General features: G+C 42.6%; 1 long non-coding RNA gene and 1 pseudogene across 1 annotated transcript; both read right to left on the bottom strand.

Annotated features, from left to right (window-relative positions):
* Nucleotides 1-6,851: 6,851 nt before the first annotated feature.
* On the bottom strand, nucleotides 6,852-10,929 carry LOC139984416 (uncharacterized). Its single transcript, XR_011799072.1, has 2 exons — nucleotides 7,351-10,929; nucleotides 6,852-7,196 (listed from the first exon to the last, which is right to left on the bottom strand). It is a non-coding gene; the product is annotated as an uncharacterized lncRNA (long non-coding RNA).
* Nucleotides 10,930-11,163: 234 nt separating this feature from the next.
* On the bottom strand, nucleotides 11,164-11,282 carry LOC139956917 (5S ribosomal RNA; annotated as a pseudogene).
* Nucleotides 11,283-16,282: the final 5,000 nt, after the last annotated feature.

Below are 16,282 nucleotides of genomic sequence, written 5' to 3'. Positions count from 1 at the left end.
TGAGCAGAGAGAATAAGGAGCAAGGGACAAGGAACAATCATGTAAATAGCAGTATTAAGTCTATATATTTTATTGCAAGGAGCCTCATAGCCAAGATGGACTTACTGCAGAGTTATGTGAGTGCATTAGACTTCGATATTGTGATAGTCACAGAAACATGGTTTAATCCGAATATAACGGATGGAGAGGTAGCAATTGAAGGCTTCAACTGTTACAGACGAGACAGAACACAGAATTGGAGGTGTAGCTGTTTACGTGAAAAAGAAGATCCAAGTTACAATGAGCGAATAGTGTTAGGGGTAGTTTATCGGAGACCCAAGTATTACTCAAGAAGAGGAGGATGTCCTGGAGCAAGCACTAAGGATGGCGGGACAGTTTAACAGTGTTGGTGGTAGGCGACTTTAATTATGCACATATCAACTGGATGCAATTGTCCGGAGAAGTGCGGAACTCAAGGACATTTTTACAAGTAGTGCAGGATGATTTCTGGCATCAACATATTATGAAGCCAATGGTGATAATATTCTGGACTTGCTTTTGACGTCTGAAGAAGAAATGGTGGAGAATATTGAGGTTGGAGAAACATTTGGGAGTAGTGATCATAATTGTATCACATGGACGATAGTTGTTACAAGGGAATTAGAGGGCACAATACAAAAGTATATGGACTGCAAACGGGCGGATTGGGGAAGGATGAAAGAAGAAATCAAACAAATCAAATTGGGATGAAGAATTCAAGGATGTCAGTGTACAAGGAATATGTTTACAGACAAACCGAAGTGGATGACTAAAGTATTGAAAAAAAGGAAAGCATGGCAAGACTACAAGAGGTTGCAGAATTTGACCGCTTGGAATGATTTTCAGACACTGCAAAGGCAAGTGAAAAGTGCAATAAAGGTATCAAAGAGGAGCTTTGAATTAAAGTTATCCTGCAAGATCAAACATTCCAGACGTAGGGATATTTGCGGACACAGACAAGTTGCTGGATATGGAAATCACAGAGCAGATGGTTCTTGGTAAGCTACAGTGTATTGAAAGGGGGAAAGCTGCTGGATCGGACGACATTAAGCCAGACTACTTGAAAGAAATGGCGAGTGAAACAGCAATGCCCCTGAGTAAAATTTTTCACAAGTCTTTGGAAACATCACAGATCCCGGAGGATTGGAAGAGATCAAACAATAACTCCACTGTTTAAGAAAGGTGACCGTGCAGATGTTTCCAGTCACAGACCAGTGAATTTGACATCTGTTCCGGGGGAAATAATGGAGATGCTGTTAAAAGACCGAATTGTTAACCATCTTAATGATAATGACTTAATACTAGACACACAGCATGGTTTCAGGAAAGGACGTTCTTGCTTATCAAATATGTTGGAATATTGGGACAAGCTAACAAATTATATAGATGAAGGAGTGCCAGTAGATGTGATTTATCTTGATCTGCAAAAAGCATTTGACACGGTTCCACATAGACGGTTGATTACAACTAAGGGTAAATGGAATTCATGGCCTAATATTGAAGTGGATTGAAGAATGGTTGTGCAACCGACAACAGAGGGTAGTATTAAGTGGGGAAGTATCCCAATGGACAGAGGTGATAAGTTCGGTGGTACAGGGATCAGTGTTGGGACCTGTGTGTTTTACAATTTATATGAACGACTTGGACAACGGAATGCAATCTGAAATCAGCAAAGTTGCTGACGACACGAAAGTGATGTGCCCAATCAGAAATGTAGGAGATCAGCCAAAGTTACAACAGGATCTGAGTAAGTTCATGATATGGACAAAGAAATGGCAAATGAAATTCAACGTGGACAAATATTCAGTAATGCATTTCGGTCATGCAAACCCAAAGTTCAAGTACAAGATGGGAGATCAGGAATTACAGGAAACAGAGGAAGAGAAGGATTTGGGAGTGTATGTCAACTCTTCTATGAAGTTCAGCAGACAGTGTGCAGAATCAGTAAAGAAAGCAAACAGAATGATAGGCATCATCAAGCGAAACTTCACAAACTTTGACCGCAAAGTGGTGTTGAATTTATACGAAGCTCTGGTTAGGCCTCATCTAGATTATTGTGTACCTGTCTGGAAACCATACTTGAGAAAGGATATTCAACTACTAGAGGGAGTACAGCGGAGAATGACGAAAATCAGCCATGGTATGAGAAATAAGACATATGAAGAGAGACTGAAAGAGTTGATACTGATGACAATAGAGCAACGCCACCTTCGTCAAGATATGATAACATTTTATAACATAACACAAAGAAGGATAAACATGCAAGTTGAAAACTATGTGGACATCTTGAGGGGGAGCAATACCAGAGGACACACAATGAAAATCAGGCCCTCAAGAGTACGGTTGGAAGTACGAAGGAACTCTTTATTTTAAAACAATTTGGAAGGTATGGAATGCACTACCACAGGAAGCAGTGACAGCCCAGACACTCAATAAATTTAAGAACAGTATAGCAGATTGTGGGATCTTTAAGGGTCGTGGAGACCTCCTATCCCGATGAGCCATTCCTTCAAACAGACTTGACTGAAGTTGAGGGGATGGCTGTCCAGGTAAATCCAGGTAAGATCACGGAGCCTGCAACCATTCAGCCTCGAATGCACCGAACGCCATACTTCGGCAGAATGACGTCCCTGTACAAAAATTGCATTCAAGGTCCTATCCCGCAACGAACTGTGAACGAGGGTCGGCTGTGACAGGTCAACAGGGGGCAACTCAATCAGAGCGGAGCAAATGACGCGCACCACTCTGTTTGGAGTACTACTATGCGGTTCTCTGTTGCTAAACAGCGCCGGGACCCATCGACGCAGGTGCAATCCGCCCCAAAAACGTACAAAATATCAACAAGGCAACCCTGGGTCAGTCACCACTACAAACAATTGCTTAAATAACAAAGAGGTTAATTTACTTCCAAGATGAACCACCCCTAGTCCCCTCTTTTCCAGTTTTTAGTACAATACCGCCCTCTTGACCAGCTTCTGTACCACCCGACCAAATTAAGGAAAATATCGCTCTCTCCAACCGGAATTGGGTACACCGCGCCCGGGTACCACAAGATGGGCGAAACAAAACGATTAATAACGGTGACTTTCCCCAAGATCGGAAGCCAGCGGGTGCCAAAAGTTTCGAGCCTGCTCTCAAATACCTCAGCCTTCTCGTTCCAGGTGACATCACAAGGTTCATCGTAGCCGAACCATATACCATTCATTTTGATATTCTGATCCGACCACGCCGCACCGAATGGTAAATCTCTGTATCTCCAGCTACCAAGACGAAGGCCCTTTGTCTTTCCCGGATTCAACTTCGCCCCGGTAGCTCTCTCGAAGATAGATAAATCCTGCGAGAGGGCACGAAAGGAGCCCAGACTCCAAACAACACACGTGACGTCATCAGCATATTCAATGCATTTCATTTTGGCACCCCCTGGCACAACGAATGGGGCAAGTCTGGAGTCCCTTTCCAGAAGAGGAGAGAGCGACTCGCTAAACAAAACCTACAGTAATGGAGACAGGGCACCCTTGGCGCACCCCCCTCTCTACGTCAAAAACCTCCGAACAAAACCCATTTACGATTACAGAACTGAAACTTTCCTGATACAAAACAGAAATCCATTTACGAAAATTTGGATGCATCTTAATCGTCTCCAAAACCTTGATTAAAAAACCGCGATCCACCATGTCAAAGGCCTTCTGCTGGTCAAGAGACACCAATGCACATGGCAGATCACGCTCAATAACAAAGTCGGTCAAGTCGCGCATCAACCACAAGTTCTGCTGGATGCAATGACCCTGCACTGCACGAGTCTGGAGATCACCCACAAGATGTTGCATAGCCAGTGCAAGGCGCCAGCAACTTGTAATCCACATTTAACAAGGTGATCTGACGCTTGTTATGAGGATCCAAGGGGTCCCAGACTTGGGCAGCAAAGTAATCATGCCCAGACGTTGACTTTGGTTTAACAGTCCGTTTTGGAAGGCGTCTTCGAAGACGGCTCTGATGTCGGGTCCTATTATTGCCCACAAGGCTCGGTAGAACTCCCTCGGAAGCCCGTTCGAACCCGGGGACTTGCCATTCTTCATCCTCGAAAGCGCCTTCCAAAGCTCAACAGTGGTTATTCCGCCCCCAAAATATCATTGACATCGTGGGGAACGATTTTTAACATTCCCCTCAACAAATCGGCCTGTGCCGACAAGTCGACATTGCCACGCGTAAACAAACTCGAATAATAATCTTTATATACGCGGACAATGCCGTGAGGGTCACTAACCACGGTCCCATCAGTAGCGCGAACAGACGGGACGCGTCGGTCACCCGCCGATGACCTTACGGACTGGTAAAACCTCAGTGATGGGCGCTTCTCGGCTTTCACCGCTTCGACACGGGCCCTGACGCGGGCACCGTGGTACTTTTCATCTAGATATGTCTGCAAAGCGATGACAGCCGAAGGGTCGCCAAACCTGACCTCCGCGCACAGCTTCGAGAATTGTTGTCTTCGACGCCGTGCGCGGGTCACGCAATACTGAATCGCGTAGCGTTTGATGCGCAACTTCACATCATCCAACCACTGGGATGTAGAGGCGAAGGCCGGCTTCAATGTTTGCCATTCTTTGTACCTGGTCTCGAAACCTTGGCGGAACTCTGCCTCGCCAAGAATCCGACAGTTAAGCTTCCATAGGCCTCGCCCGATCGGGAAAATGGAAGGCAAAACAAACCGTGCTACTACAGTGTCATGGTCAGAGAGCGGACAGCTGAGCGTCTCGCAACCCGAAAATTTAAAACTCACGGGCGCATACAGCCGATCTATCCTGGAGGCCTCTACTCCGTTAGGTCTCACCCACATATACCCCGTACTACACGGGTGCATATGCCTCCATACATCGGCCAAAAGGTGTGCCGAAGTAAATATGTCCAGCTCTGTGATCCCAGCGTCAGGACTAGCAGACACAGAAGTCCCGAGTCTGTCAAGACCAGAGTCTGGGACACAGTTAAAGTCTCCGACCATGACACACGGCGCACTACCAGGAACACAAAGGAAGGCAGCGTGTTAAATAAATCTCGTCTAGCAGAAGGCCGATTGGGAGCATACACATTGCAAATGGAGATGTTACCCTGTGGATACTTGAATAGAATGCAAACCAATCGGCCCTCGTGATCCGTCTCCACCCTAGTGGCAAAACCCGCCTGACGAGGTGACAGAAGGATGACAGTGCCACAGGATGAAGACGAAACAAACGAAGCATGCAGCTGACCACCCCACTCATAATCCCATAGAGGGACATCTTCCAAAATATGTGTTTCTTGCAGGAAAACGCAGTCGACCTCCATTGATTTACAATACTGGAAAATGCCACTGCGCTTGCGATGATCCCTCATGCCATTCACGTTCACGGTCTGTAGGCCGTTGAGGTTTTTCACGAAACCTTTCTATTCTACTGTCAGCTGAGACATACACCATACGCTGAACAGGGGACGTAGCTTCCTTCTTTAGAGCTTGAACCTCGGTTGCAGCCTTCAAGGATTTCGCCTGTTCCTTCTCTTTCACCGAAACCAGTTCTAGTTTTAGTAAGTCTTATCTTTGACATCTTGTCAACTATACCATCAGTCCAACTTAATACAGCAATACACTGTCTACACAGAAAATGGATTGAATCCTACCTTGTGTACTTTCCAAACATGCCATCTTGAAGAGCGGTTCAGTTCTAGACACCGGTACCCTGCCGACTGGGCCAAATGTGACCAAGCGGGGGGCGGGGAAATGATAACATAACACGTTTTCTTCCTCGTCGCTATCATTTAGTACTCTCTTGGTGTTTACCGAACTGAAACCTACAAACAAATAAAAAGAAAGAATACATAAAAAACAAGCTCACCAAACGAGATAAAACAGAGCTTTTGACAAAATGACTCCTATTTGCAATGCTATGAATCAACACATATGAGTACAGCAAATCTCATAAAGATCTTGGCAGTAATGGTTCCCATGCAATCTAATTTCATTAAACCGCTGATGGTAAAAAAAAAATAATTGTACGTATGAAAACATGTCAAGGGATATCCGCAAATGAGGTTTCCCTTGTAACCTTCAATATGCATGAGTTTTAATACGTTTCCTTTAAAAGATTCCACAATGTTGGCAATACCCCTTTAAATACTGAATAATTAATAAACATGGTGTTTCCTGTCAGTATGCTGTTTACATTAACATCTGTTAAGTAATGTTGAAAAATGGGGTGTCCCCGTAAATTCTCATAGTATGTCAACATTTGATATATTACAACTTCAAACAATTTTTTAGGGTCCTAGATAAGGAATAAAGCATGGTACCTAAAGGACTATTTCGTAATTAAAAACCTTAATGTTCACCATGCCTTCAGGTCATACGTGAATAAACTAAATGAGTATTTCACTTTATGCCTGTAGATACAGCACCCATAGGACAACCAATAACACCTTCAATAATATACAACCATGCTTCATAATCTAAGAAGAGTCTAGATACATGAACCAAGCAATGGAATTACCCAATACCCCAAAATTACTCTGACTGTCACAGGAAGTCATTTCATGATTCTCAACGCACATACCAAATACCGGAGATTGATGCATACAAAGCCTTTCCCAGATTAAGAAATCAAATCAATGTTGCTACCCAGGCTCTGGCAAACATATTTACAAAGTTCCAAATACATTGGTGTTGCAGGGTAGATTCAAGGTATAGGGGAGGGCGCTCGACGGGTTTTGTACGTTATTCTTTAAGAAACAACATGGCGACACTAACGCCATAAGCGTGATGTTTAAGCTTACTTTTTAAAGTTATTCTTTTTAGTTCATATGCATTTTTGGTTCCTTGCTGAAAGCAAAGGAACCTATGTATTCAGGTTGGCGTGTGTGTGTGTGTGTGTGTGTGTGTGTGTGTGTGTGACGCTTAAGCTTGTATGCACGATAACTCAACAAGGGATTGACTGATCATGATCAAACTTGGTGGGTGGGTGGCCCATAGTGAGTAGATGAACCCTATTGTTTTGGGTGCCCACAAAGGTCACCAAAGGTCAGTTATGGTCCAAAAACCCAAAATACTAAAACTGCAATAACTCCCAGTGCCAATGTGCGACAAGGTTGATATTTTGGGACAAGTTGTGAACTGGTTAGGGCAATATTTTGAAACTTAACGGTCATGTGATCTGAGGTCACCAAAGGTCAATTAATGTTAAAAAACTAGTATTTTTGCGATAACTTGAGAACGAATTGTCCGTTAGGGTTGGGAGTTGCTGCAATTTAATCCAATTGTCGACCCACATCTGGGTGACCCTTGACCTCAATTTGACCTTTGGTGACCTTTTCATGTTTTGGGGATTTTTACAGTTTCGATGCTATTTTCAGATGTCAAAGGTACCTTCCGATCATAAATATGGATAGGTTGACCCCCGTGTGACCTTTGTGTGCGAACTTATATGGGGTCAAAGTTTTCGGTCAGAGTTAGGATGGCTGTACAGACTTATCGTGTTGATTTTTGGAATCAGCAGATCAAACTACATTTGAAACCAAGGTCAAAAGGTCAAAGGTCACATTAGAAAAAATGTGCTTAGTTTGGGAGAAAACGGGCGAAAAAGAAAACGTTTGGTTTTGATGCTAGATTTGGATATCAAAGGTACCTTCCGATCAAAAATGTCAATGGGTTGACACCCGGGTGACCTTTGTGTGTAAAGTTATACAAGGTCAAAGTTAATTTTCAGACATTTAATGCAATAACTCCCAGGGCCAAGGTGTAACAAGGTTGATATTTTGGGACAAGTTGCAAATGGTATAGAGGAATATTTTCAAACTTAACGGTCATGTGATCCGAGGTCATCAAAGGTCAATTAATGTTAAAAAACTAGTATTTTCGGTGAGAAAATGGGCAAAGAAAAAAATGTTTGAATTCTTACAGTTTTGATGCTATATTCACGTCTCACCAATCAAAAATGTCAATAGGTTTACCCCAGGTGACCTTTGTGTGTGAAGTTTTATGAGGTCAAAGTAAATTTTCAGACATTGAATGCAATAATTCCCAGTTCCAAGGTGTGACACGGTTGATATTTTGGGACAAGTTGCAAATGGTATAGGGGAATATTTTCAAACTTAACGGTCATGTGATCCGAGGTCACCAAAGGTCAATTAATGATAAAAAACTAGTATTTTTGCGATAACTTGAGAACGAATTGTCCGTTAGGGTTGGGAGTTGCTTCAATTTAATCCAATTGTCGACCCACATCTGGGTGACCCTTGACCTCAATTTGACCTCTGGTGACCTTTTCATGTTTTGGGGATTTTTACAGTTTCGATGCTATTTTCAGATGTCAAAGGTACCTTCTGATCATAAATGTCAATGGGTTGACCCCCGTGTGACCTTCGTGTGCGGAGTTATACGAGGTCAAAGTTAATTTTCAGACATTGAATGCAATAACTCTCAGTTCCAAGGTGTGACATGGTTGATATTTTGGGACAAGTTGCAAATGGTATAGGGGAATATTTTCAAACTTAACGGTCATGTGATCCGAGGTCACCAAAGGTCAATTAATGATAAAAAACTAGTATTTTTGCGATAACTTGAGAACGAATTGTCCGTTAGGGTTGTGAGTTGCTTCAATTTAATCCAATTGTCGACCCACATCTGGGTGACCCTTGACCTCAATTTGACCTCTGGTGACCTTTTCATGTTTTGGGGATTTTTACAGTTTCGATGCTATTTTCAGATGTCAAAGATACCTTCTGATCATAAATGTCAATGGGTTGACCCCCGTGTGACCTTCGTGTGCGGAGTTATACGAGGTCAAAGTTAATTTTCAGACATTGAATGCAATAACTCTCAGTTCCAAGGTGTGACATGGTTGATATTTTGGGACAAGTTGCAAATGGTATAGGGGAATATTTTCAAACTTAACGGTCATGTGATTCGAGGTCACCAAAGGTCAATTAATGATAAAAAACTAGTATTTTTGCGATAACTTGAGAACGAATTGTCCGTTAGGGTTGGGAGTTGCTTCAATGTAATCCAATTGTCGACCCACATCTGGGTGACCCTTGACCTCAATTTGACCTCTGGTGACCTTTTCATGTTTTGGGGATTTTTACAGTTTCGATGCTATTTTCAGATGTCAAAAGTACCTTCTGATCATAAATGTCAATGGGTTGACCCCCGTGTGACCTTCGTGTGCGGAGTTATACGAGGTCAAAGTTAATTTTCAGACATTTAATGCAATAACTCTCAGTTCCAAGGTGTGACATGGTTGATATTTTGGGACAAGTTGCAAATGGTATAGGGGAATATTTTCAAACTTAACGGTCATGTGATCCGAGGTCACCAAAGGTCAATTAATGATAAAAAACTAGTATTTTTGTGATAACTTGAGAACGAACTGTCCGTTAAGGTTGTGAGTTGCTTCAATGTAATCCATTTGTCAACCCGCATGTGGGTGACCCTGATCATAAATGTCAATAGGTTGACCCCAATGTGACCTTCGTGTGCGAAGTTATACAAGTTCAAAGTTAAATAATATTAATGAGGTCACAGGTCAAACGTGAAAAACTCCCAAGTTGCAATAACTTAGCTACTATTTATTGGAATTTCGTCAAACTTGGTATGATGATATTGGTAGATAGTCTCCACACACTGATGTGTGTTGCAATTGATATCATGCATGTTTATAGGGGGGGGGGCTAGCATTATTTCGTTATGAAAAGTTTGTATGCACAATAACTCAACAAGGGAATGACCAATCATTACCATACTGTACTTGGTGAGTGGGTGGCCCATAGTAAGTAGATTATCCCTGTTGATGTTGGTGCTCATTTCATGAATATTAATGAGATCATGGGGTCAAACGTGAAATACTCCAAATTGCAATTACTTGGCTACTATTACTAGTCGGAATTTCGTCAAACTTGGTATGATGATAATGGTAGATAGTCTTCACACACTGATGTGTGTTGCAATTGATATCAGGGCTTAGCATTACTTTGGCAACAAAAGTTTGTGAGCATAAATTACTGTTGTTGTATTAGGGCTTTGTTAGAAATTTCCCTATGAATGGAACTAATGAACAGCAGCAAGGAACCATGAAATGTTTTCATTCTGGTTTTCTGTAGATGCGGGAACATTTTTAAAAAGGTCACAAAACTTCAGTAAGAATTACGGTGTAGTTGATATGATTTGACATTTGTGTAGTTAAGATAAATAAGTTATTTAAGTTGTGTTTACGGTTGCACTGTTAACCATTTAGGATAAGTTACATTGCACTATTGTTGTTGTAGGCCTAGGTTTTGTGCGTTACCTAGCTTGTATATATATGTGTACAAGATCATAACCCCTCCGGGAGCGTTCATAAGCTCTTGTCCTTACTCTTTACTTGTATTTTAGTCACTATAGCGTGAGTGTTTCTGGTCCGTTATGGTTTCGTCCATCTATCTTAGGAAGGCCGTTTGTGACAGTATTTCTGTATGTCTTAATGCATCTTTTTCTTGTATATTTTATTATTTTATTTTGGTTTAATTTGTTCTCGTTTGCAGTGAATCGGTTAACATAAATAAAGTCATGAGCGAGACCTACATTCTGTTGGTGGCGTCCTTCAAGTTTTTCCCAATTCTACAATTGGCATATAACAATCATTGAAGATTCAAGATACCAGCATCTGTAGTGCTCAGCCTAACCTTCTCTCATTCTTAGGACTAGCTATATGAAAACTATGGTATATGTACAATATGACTTATAGTCAACAAGAAATAAAATCAGTGACCTACCCCTCTCCAAACCACAACCAATTCTCTCTCTACAAGGTCATCCCTGCACTAGTAGACTCTTTAATTGTGATAAAACAATAATACTGACAGTGACCATTGGCAAATGCCATAAATCTTGAGTTTTGACTGGATTTCATGTGCTGGCTTTGTTTTCTTTTGTTCAGTCAGATTGGGATAATCACAAGGCTAAAAAGAGGGCTCACTTCATAAATTGCACATAGAAGAGAGGTGGTTAACAAGAAATATACCTTATGCAGGTACCTTAAGTACCTATGTCACAATAATATCTAAAAACAATCGAGTTATTTATTAATATATTCCATTTGCAAATCGCGTTCCTCGTGACAAGACAGTTCTAATTGTGAAAAGAAAAGCTTACGGCACCCAGTATTCCCAGGCGGTCACCCATCCAAGTACTGACTGCGCTCTACGTTGCTTGATGTCGGTGATCGGACGAAAACCGGTATAGTCAACGTGATATGGCCGTAGACATACGAAGAGGTCAATGTAGGGTATTTCCTTTTTAAAAGTTCACTTTATTCATCCAAATCAAAATGTATCAATAAAACAAGCGCACTTTGTTGATTTAATAATCCATACAGTGAATGGAAAACAAAAGAAGCAGATAAAAAAGACTTTAGAAAAGGTTATAAAAAATCACATTTGTCTTGAGTGTAAGTGTGCCTCATGTTTATTCAGTGTGTGTTGAGTGCTTTTTACGTGACCCGCCATGCGGGATACAAAACGTCACGGCCAAACGGCACTGCCGAACCATCCCATTCTGACAAACGAAACTCAGGTCTAGCGATCCAAAAAACACACGCCCGCCGACCTGCAGACAAAACGCCCAACCCCCCCCCCCCCCCCACTCAAACATTCAAAAACCTACAAAAGGACGACCCGCACGCAGCGAAACGAAAAACCCCTCCCCAGCACACCAGCGTCCAAAAAAGGCAGTCCCAGATAAACGGCGAAAATCGCCTTCAATTTGAAGGCGAATGTCAGACTTCACCGCCTCCAGGAATGCCTGCCAACTGGCAAATTTCCCCCTAAAAACCAAATTACATCTATTCCGCCAAACATGTTTTTTCACAATACAGCAAACCAAAATAATGCGGTGCAACACAGCAACCGAACAAACTGGAGGGTCTACCCCATATAAAATAAAGCCCTGCCCTACCGACCATGAACGGTCTCCCGTAACACGATCGGTCCAGGTCTGGAACCACTCCCATAAGTTTACTACAAAGCAACAATGCCAAAAAACATGAGCGGTACTCTCTAAGCTGTCACAGCCGGTCCTTGGGCACAGTCCATCACCCAATCGCCAATGATCTTTTTTTTATCTTTTTTTCCTCACCCGGTTCCCCTTCCTTGCGTGGAGCTTCCTCCGAGGCAGTAGGTGCGTCAGAAGTCTGCGACTTTGATTGACCCCTCATATATACATAAGAGGAGGGACAAAGCGCGAAAAACATGTCCCTCCTTCCCACAGAGTGAGCACACAACTTCGCTTGGGCAAGCAGAGGTATCATGCCCAAGACGAAGGCAGCGCCCACACTTTTTGTTTGGGCAGCTCTTGGCTTCGTGCCCGGTCTCCCCACACCTGAAGCAGGTGCGGGGCTGACCGGGATAACGCAGGTGAACTTTATGCCCGGCAATAAACAGGAAGGAGGGAATGTCCTGCTTTAGGTCGATCCGAATCTGTCGGTGCCCGTTCAAAACCCCAGGGGCCTGTGCGTAGGAGCACATTTTGGTAGCCTTGACAGCCCCAAATCGACCTAAAACAGTTGCGACAAGTTCCTGACGCACCTCTAGTCCTACGTGGATAACAGTTACCCATACGGAACGTTCGTATGGTGTAACTGTCAAACCATCGACGTTACTCAGCAACGTGACACCCTTCTGCCGGGTCACGTCACTGGTGAACCGTAAGTCATACGTGTTACGACCCTGGAGAGCCTGCACAGCGTCAACCTCTCCAGGAACCGCAACACCCTTACTTTTCAAAATACTGAACACTTCCACCGGTGGAACCGCTTGTTCACCTGTTCAATGGTTGGAACACATGTGGCGTCATCCGCGTATTGAAGAAATTTAACACGTCTGCCACTCCCACGAGGGATGGGAAAGCCCCGGATGCTATTGCAACTATTGATCTACAAATTGGCTCAATAAATAACACATACAGAACCGGCGAAAGGGAGGGCAACCCAGCATCACCCCTCGTGCAATTGGTATAATATCAGAGAGATTTCCGTTGATAAGTATATGACTTTTCGAAAATTGATACCAAAGCGTAACTTATCGAGAAATCTCATAAGAAATGACCAAGAAACTTTATCAAAAGCTTTGTGTTAGTCGATTGAGATGAGGGCACAATTTTCTTCATGACTGAATAATTATTATGAAGATATTATCATGAATAGATCTGCCAGGGCAGAAAACACGTATTATGGTCGTTTACAATACTACGCAAATACTTTAGACATTGTGATTTATAAAACCTTTGAGATCAGTATATAGTCTATGTTAAGCAGACTCATTGGACGCCAGTTGGTTGGGCCAGTTTTATCACCTTTCTTTGGGAGAAGGGTAACGATGCCAGTACCTTGAGACATTGGCATAGTGCCTGTTTTGAAAATGTCGTTGTAAACACCGAGTAGGTCTTCGCCCAACATATATAGGAAAGAGGGATAGAATTCGTACGGAAGACCATCGATACCCGGAGACTTCTTATTGGAAGTGTAACACGCTGAGTCTCACGTAAGTTCTTAGTAGGATGGGCGGTGAAATATGATTCAAGGAAGAAAAGACAAAACAAAACGAGAGCCAAACACAAAGAAGTCACGCTAGTGAATTAAGAAAGGTGTCGGGCGCCCTCGATTCAGTTAAATAAGGATGATCCGAGCTCCGTTACAGAAGCAATCGTCAGAACAATCTTTATCTCATTGTTATAGGTAACATGTTTTGCAAAGAATGAATGAAAACATCTTGAGAAATCTCATCAAACCCTTCGTGGTCGGAATACAGATCACAAGAGAATTTGTGGGAAACCTCGATAATTTCCTTATTATTGCAGGTGATATTTCCGTCCGGTTTGCGGACTTAAATAATATCATCAATCTCCTGAGAATTTGAAGTCGCAGAAAGCGCACAAGCTCTTTGATCCGATTTCTTTTCTGACGAGCAATGCGGGAGCCGTGCCGAACCGCAAGCATTTTAATTGTAGTTTTTACGTTCTCCCAGCAATCGGATAAAGCATAAAACCTGGCTTCAGAGTAGACCAAAGCTTATAATAAACCGTAATTGTTTGCACAATTCCTCAAGTGACGACGACATGTCGTCTAGAGCGCGCTTGAAGCTTACAGAATCGTCGTCGGCGTAGTTTTTTCCCATTGCCCTCTCATGGCCCATACATCTTCAGTTGCCACTCTCAACGTGAATGGCATGAGGGATCATCGCAAGCGCATTTTCCAATATTGCATTTCAATGGAGGTCGACTGCGTTTGCCTGTGTAACCCGTGGTTCGTCCGCCCTATATTTAGGCTAGAGTAATAGACCCTAACACAGAAGAAACAAAGACACACAACCCAAGTTATTTAATTGTCCCAACACGTACTGAATTTTATACGGTCAGGGTAATCGACTATTGAGACGGGAGAGATCAATTCCCCCGTTTGAATACGGTGTGGTATACACTTAAATGCTTAATATGATAATGCTTAATAAAGTAACAATGAATGCTATCCCACAGTAGTGAGATAAACCCCCTTCTAGATTAATACACTTCCCGTTCCATGCACTTATCCCCAGCTAGACTATACAAATTTCCCCTAATTAATATCGCGCTAACTGATCAGTTCGCGGACATCACAGGCTCAGGCGAAGTTCCTGCCACCCTCGAAGTATGGAGCACCGGTCCTCAACACCAGTCTGGAGAGCTGCCAAGTAATCTGTTACAGAAGGTCTCACGACAAACCCACAAAACACCAGCTGACAAATGGTACTAGATAAACAATGCCTTACAGGATAGCAAGGCTAACAAGGCTGCACGGATAAAGATGGCTACCAGTCAACAAAAGACCTACACATGTGCAGTGGCACAAAATAACAGTAAACCCTCTAATTAATTCTATACAGCGCCACCAATTATTAAAGTAACACATCACTTTCAAAGGGTTACATTCTCCCCTCCCTAAATCTGCCATGTCCTCAGGGCAACTAAAGATATAACTATACAGTGGTCTCCATTTGAATCATGAAGGAATGACTATAACTGGGAACACCCAAAGCTGGATATGTGAATCTGGCTAACTTTTTCGAAATTCTCTTTGACGTTCGCACCTGCTGCCTGAGGTCATCAGATTCCTCAGACTCCCCTCCCAAGTCAGCAGCTACAGTTAGTGGAGACTCCTGTTCTCTATTATTACTAGGCCTCTAGCCTAGGCCTATATACAGTATTGCGAAGTTACTGTAGGAACTCTGCTAGGAACTCTGCTAAGATCGGACACCCTCCTGTTCGTAATATTACAGCAAGGGGAAATGAAAACCTACCAGTTTTCAAATATGTAATAAAAATCATCAATTAATTCAATGTTAGGTCACAACATTTTCCGATCTTCCCACCAAAAATGAGCTTTGAAAAATATTTCCGTCAGGTATTTGAACATTGTGTTAACTTGAATGGAACCTCGCAAAACTCAACACTTTTACCAATCAACCACAATTTTCGTTGAATAAAATGAATATATTATGAATTGAAGGTAAGAATAACACCAGTCTATTTCAAATATTTAATGCCTTTAAACTTTTGGCCGCCATTTTAGTTGGCCGGTCGAATTATACTCCGACGTTGTCAACCTAGGCATAGGCTAGGCTGAGCCAATATTATCCTGTACAGAAAATACCGGTAAAAAAATTACCGGAATTTCAGAAACTTTCACAATTGATATCTGCTGAGCAGATCTGTAATGAAGGGTGAATTTTGTTTCACACGGCTATTTCTTCAGTTGAATGGTTGAAAATCCTCTCATATTCTGTTTCTAAACTATGCAGGGTCCATTTAGTAATACTACTAGTACTATGATTGAAGGCGATTTTCGCCGTTTATCTGGGGCTGCCTTTTTTGGACGCTGGTGTGCTGGGGAGGGGTTTTTCGTTTCGCTGTGTGCGGGTCGTCCATTTGTAGGTTTTTGAACGTTTGAGTGGGGAGGGGGGTGGGCGTTTCGTCTCTGCAGGTCGGCGGGCGTATGTTTATTTGGCTCGCTAGACCTAAGTTTCGTTTGTCAGAATGGGATGGTTCGGTAGTGCCGTTTGGCCGTGACGTTTTGTATCCCGCATGGCGGGTCACGTAAAAAGCACTACTAGTACTAGGATAGTTGTACTTGAAGTAATATATTACAGTAAGAGTAATGCCAAGCTAGGAACAATGCATAGTCTGAACACCTTCATTTTCGTAATATTTCAGCATGAGAAAAATAAATACTCACCA

This window comes from Apostichopus japonicus, chromosome 17 (genome assembly GCF_037975245.1).
Source record: "Apostichopus japonicus isolate 1M-3 chromosome 17, ASM3797524v1, whole genome shotgun sequence".
In the NCBI taxonomy this organism is placed as follows: domain Eukaryota; kingdom Metazoa; phylum Echinodermata; class Holothuroidea; order Aspidochirotida; family Stichopodidae; genus Apostichopus; species Apostichopus japonicus.
The sequence above is the reverse complement of the archived record's forward strand: the minus strand, read 5'-3'. Positions and strand labels throughout refer to the sequence as shown.